This window comes from Asparagus officinalis, chromosome 2 (genome assembly GCF_001876935.1).
Source record: "Asparagus officinalis chromosome 2, Aspof.V1, whole genome shotgun sequence".
Classification (NCBI taxonomy): domain Eukaryota; kingdom Viridiplantae; phylum Streptophyta; class Magnoliopsida; order Asparagales; family Asparagaceae; genus Asparagus; species Asparagus officinalis.
Window position 1 is genome coordinate 41404259 of NC_033795.1, and position 5899 is coordinate 41410157.

Below are 5899 nucleotides of genomic sequence, written 5' to 3' on the forward strand. Positions count from 1 at the left end.
GATAAATCTTTGTTCCAGTTATCATCAGTTGCGGGTTCCGGAGATTGATATTCCCATGACCGCCTTCTTGACTCTATATGGGTCATTCGAGTTTCTTGTCATGCCATTTGGGTTGACCAATGCACCTGCAATATTCATGGATTTGATTAATCGGGTTTTCCGTCCATACTTGGACCAGTTCGTGATAGTTTTCATCGACGATATTCTTATCTATTCGAGATCGGAGGCAGAGCACGAGCAGCATTTTTGGTTGGCATTGCAGACTTTACGGAAACACCAGTTGTATGCAAAATTTAGCAAATGTGAATTCTGGTTATCGGAGGTCAGATTTTTAGGCCATGTCATCAGCCGAGAGGGTATTGCAGTAGATCCGGCTAAAGTAGAGGTTGTACTTGATTGGGAATCACCAAATACAGTTATAGAGATTCGTTGCTTCTTGGGTCTGATGGGCTACTACAGGAAATTTATTCAGGACTTTTCGAAGATCACGACGCCACTTACACGCCTTACTAAAAAGGGTGTACAGTTCATTTGGAGCATAGAGTACTAGAAGGCATTTGAGACATTAAAGACTAACTTAACTTCAGCACAAGTATTAATTAGTCCCAGTAGTGATAAGACTTTTATTGTCTACACTGATGCATCTTTATCGGGTCTTGGAGGAGTATTGATGTAGACCCAGAGAGTTGTAGCCTATATCTCGAGACAGTTGAGGACTCATGAGCAGAATTATCCTATGCATGATTTGGAGCTAGTAGCAGTGGTCTTTGCATTGAAGGCGTGGAGGCATTATTTGTACGGAGTGGAGTTTGAGTTATTCACAGATCACCAGAGTTTGAAGTACCTCTTCTCACAGAAAGAACTCAACCAGAGGCAACGACGATGGATAGAGTTTATTAAGGATTATGAGTTTGCTATATAGTATCATCTGGGAAAGGCGAACATAGTAGCAGACGCGTTGAGCAGGAAGCGCCATCGCGGGCTAGCTGCTTTGAGGTGTTTACTATATCGGGATCTTTTATACCCTCAGTCATTATGATTTTAGGCCAGAGATTGGTGGGAGTAGTGTTTTCTTAGGAGCTTTATCAGTACAACCATCTTGGGGAGAGAGTAGTCGGAGCTCAGTTAGAGGATTCGTGGATTCAAACCCGCAAGGGGGAGATCTCCAAAGAACCCAAGGATGATTGGACTATTGGAGTAGATGGAGGCCTTCGGATGAAGGGCAGGATCATCATGCCAAACAATCTACAGCTGAAGAGGGAACTTTTTGATGAGGCACATCATAGCAGATATATGGTGGCACAACAAAGATGTACAAGGATCTGAAGAGGCATTTTTAGTGGAGTGGTATGCTCAGAGAGATTGCAGATTATGTGGCTAAGTGTTATACCTACCAGCAAGTTAAGGCAGAACATCAGAGACCTGCAGGAACCATACAACCTTTACCCATTCCCGAGTGGAAGTGGGCAGATATTTCTATGAATTTCATAGTAGGGTTGCCTAAATCAAAGAAAGGAAATGATTCTATTTGGGTGATAGTAGATAGATTGACAAAGTCAGTGCATTTCTTACCTGTGAGGATGACTTATACGGCGGACACCTATGCGAGGAATTTTATTCGAGAGCTTATCAGATTGTATGGAGCTCCAAAGACGATTGTATCAGATCGAGGCTTAGTCTTTACATCCTATTTCTAGAGGAGTTTTTAGGATGCTTTTGGCAGCCAGTTATCATTTAGCAGTTTATTTTACCCCCAGATAGATGGTCAGACTGAGAGGGTGAATCAGGTATTGGATATGGTGAGAGCATGTGTTATAGATTTTCAGGGTAGCTGGGAGGATCACATCCCATTGATTGAATTTACATATAATAATAGTTATCAAGATACCATTGGGATGGTGTCGTATGAAGCCTTTTATGGGAAGCCATGCAGATCACCTATATGTTGGGCACAGTAAGAGGATAGTCTATTACTTGGACCAGAGCTAGTTAGGCAGACCACGAAAAAGGTGGCATTGATTCGAGAGTGCATTCTTGCTGCACAAAGTAGCTAAAAGAGTTATGCAGATCAACGGAGACGACCCTTAGAATTTCATGTCGGTGACTTAGTTATGTTAAAAGAATCACCGATGAAGGACATTCAGCGATTCGGTAGACGGGGGAAGCTCACCCTGAGATATGTTGGTCCTTTCAGGTTAGAACTGTTTCATATAGATTAGATCTTCTGGCATCGATGTCGAGTGTACACGATGTATTTCATATTTCGATGCTTAAGAAGCATTTGCGTGACGAAGAGCAGCAGAGGGTGATTGATTCACCAGAGGTTGAGATACAGGATGATTTGACTACCGTAGAGATTCTGGTATGCATTCTTGCTAGAGAGAATAAAAAGCTTATAAACAAAGTCATTCCATTAGTGAAAGTTCAGTGGAACCAACAAGGAGCCGAAGAGATTTCTTGGGAGCGCGAGGAGGATGTTCGTCGCGACTACCCGCACATGTTTGAACAGGTAATGTCGATATTTAAATGTGCTTATATGCGTTGAAAGATTTGATTATATAAGTTGTTTAGTCACATTTATATTTAACGCTAGAATGGGTAATTCAACACTTAGCTTTTAATTATTGGGAACATATGGTATATATATGGGGGTTCCTTGCTTGGATTTTTCGCCTGACGTACTAGTTCCATCTAATTAGCGGTTAAGTGAGAATGTACGTATTTTAGATTGTTAAGTTTAAATGTTGCTTATATTTCAAATCGGGAGATTAATGATACAAGATGTGTACATGAGGGTTTCCTTGTTTGGATTATCCCTTTTTTATGATTTTCTCGTATTATTAATCTCTACGATGCGACTGCTAAATTTCGATGATGAAATTCTTTTAAGGTGGGGTGAATGTAAAACCCTAAAAATTTATGTTAATATAATTAATATGAGATTAATTATGATTTATGAATATTTATTTTAATAAATACAGTTAAATGGTATGTGAGTAGTATACCATGTGTTTTTAGTATAAACAAGTTCATCCATGAGAAAGAAAGGAGTCGAAACATGCACAATGGCCAAATATGTGTAACTGAAAAATTCTAGTCCGGTCGACCACCGCGGTCGACTACAATCCGGTCGACCACCACGGTCGATCGAGAAACCTGTAGAAGTCAGATTCTTGTTTTGAGTTAGTTTTGGCTTTCTAAAGACCATATTCGTTTTTCCTGGTTTATATATCAAACTTTCATGAATTTTCTCAGTTTTCTAGGAACTCTAACAACCACCAAACCCCCACAAACCCTAATTTGATTCTTAGAGAATATTGGAGGCTTTCAAGTGGATTTTTCGGGAGATTTTGGCTTTTAGATTAGAGATCTGCTTTGGCTTGACATCCTAAAATGTTTTTATAAAAGTTTCAGGTGAGTTCATCTCTGCTAATCCCCTTCCTAGTTTTAAAATTGTATTTGAAGAATTTTTAACATGTTTCATAGAGCCAAATTAACTAATTTATGAATAAAAGTCAATTATTTTATATTATATGTATAAAGACTAGGTCTTTTCATGTTAAAAAGTTTGAGAACGAATTTACAGAAGTATATAAGATCTGAAAATGATTTAAAACGTGGTTTAATCTGAAGAAAGATGATTTGTTCTTCGTTTTGAGTTTTTATGCATGATTTAGGGTTTTGAATATAAATTTTATACAAATAATCATGCTATATATGTTGAGTTTGTTTCCAGAAGTTTTTATCTACTGTAGAAATGCTCTCATGCAAGTTTCATGTTATTTTAATCATGTTTGAATCACCTAAACACGGTCTGAACACGACACACACAACCAAATTGAGAATCTGGAATTTCAGCCCACGGTCGAATGCGCCATAGCGGCGGTCGACCGCGTGCAAGACAGAGGCCTGAGTAGGCTCTGGAACACGTTGTACGGTCGACCGCCGCACAGTCAGTGGCCCTGTCCATGTTTTGTTCGACTGTTGAGTTTTCGAGCTAGTCTCTCGACCTTGTACTGTTATGATAAAATGTTTATGTGCTTTTTAACATCTAAAATGTCAGTAAACACCAGATATGGACACGTACACCAAGATATATACACCTATGTTTAAAATATGATGTGTTAACATGTAAATAAGAAAAATACACAAATATTATGAAAATACACAAATATTATGTTTCCGGAATAGGAAGATGAAACCTATTTTCGCAGGGCGATTGAGTAAGAATATTACAAAAGTATCGTCATATTATGTTTTTAGAATAGGGAGATGAAACCTATTTCCGCAGGGCGATTGAGTAAGAGTACTACAAAAGTATCGTCATATTATGTTTCCGGGATAGGGAGATAAAACCTATTACCGCAGAGCGATTAAGTAAGAATATTACAAGACTATCGCTAATGTATAAGAGATGCACATTTGTAAGTAATATAAATTATAAATTGGTTTCCATTTTTAAATACCCGCGAGTAGGGTGCTTTCTCTGAGACCGTGACTTACACAACATGGTTTTTGGTTAGCCTTTGTTTGGATGAGTTCCTTTTATGTTAGATCCATCTACCCGAGTGTAGATCAGGATAAGATATTTGTTCTACATGTTTGAGGTTTGGAGTGTTTTCCTTTTGGTTTATTGCTTTCATTCATAGGGTTTGGAGTTAGTATTTAGGGAGTCCTAATTTGAGACATGTTATATACATGAGGGTTTCCTTGTTTGGATTATTTCGCTCGACGTACTAACTCTTGTGTTGTGATTTCCTAAATATTAACTTCCAGTTAGAATTTTATGAATGATTTCATATGTATATGTACTAACTCTATTTTCTATATACTCCTACCCCTTCCCTTGGGGAGAGGTGGAGATGATCTCGCTATAGCGCTTTGTCGCTCGTTGTTTTCCCCCCTTTCAGGCAGTGAGTCCAGCGCACGGAGAGTCGCAGGTTGATGAGATTTCTGCATAGATTTCACCTAGCTATTTATTATGTAGTAGTTAGTCAGAACTCCACAGTTAGTTGATTATGTTCAGACTCTAGACTTGTATTTCATTTTGTAGAGGCTGAGAGTCGTAGTGATACTTTATTTGACTCTTTATATTTGAGGTTTATTTCAGATTCAGAGATACTTCTATTCTATTTTTGTTGGGTTCATTAATGACTATTCTCTTATTTGCTTATGTTGTTCTATTTCATTTATTTGCCTGTCGGTACATTCACCTATTTATTGTTTCCACTAGAGAGATAGTTACTGTGATGGTGAAACATATCAAAGCATGGTGTTTGGTGCTTGGTAGGTTTGATAATCTGGGTTTCGCCTTGGACTACAACCTCGCATGAAACCTGGGGCGTCACAGTATCACTAGTCCAGCTTATTTCTACCACATTGAACCAAAATTAGGACTACGTCTCCAAATAAGTGTTGGGTTACCGCTGTTAGTGACCTCATCTATGGGCTTAACCCCATCTTCCTCGATGAATCCAGAACCACACTCATCGATAGACCCTTTGTTAATGGATCAACAAGATTCTTTTTAGACTTTACAAAGTCTAGAATCACTACTTTGCCTAACAGACGTTATATATATTTATCAAGTTATTTTATAATTAGTTATTCATATTGTTTGACATTAGGTACCCTTCTTGTTTAAGTTATTTTTCAAATCAATCTTTCTTGGAAAGAGTACAAGTAGAAAAAGGAGGGATTGATTTGAACAACTTATAAGGATAAGGGTACCTAATAGCACTTAAATTATTTAATGTGCTAATTTTAATTTAACTTTTATTCATTATATAGATAGAAGTTATAAGACATACCTCTTGATTTGATTTTTCAGAATATTGATTCATCATATCTCCTGTAACGAGGCATACTAGTTGACAAAGCATACTTTTATCAACTCTAA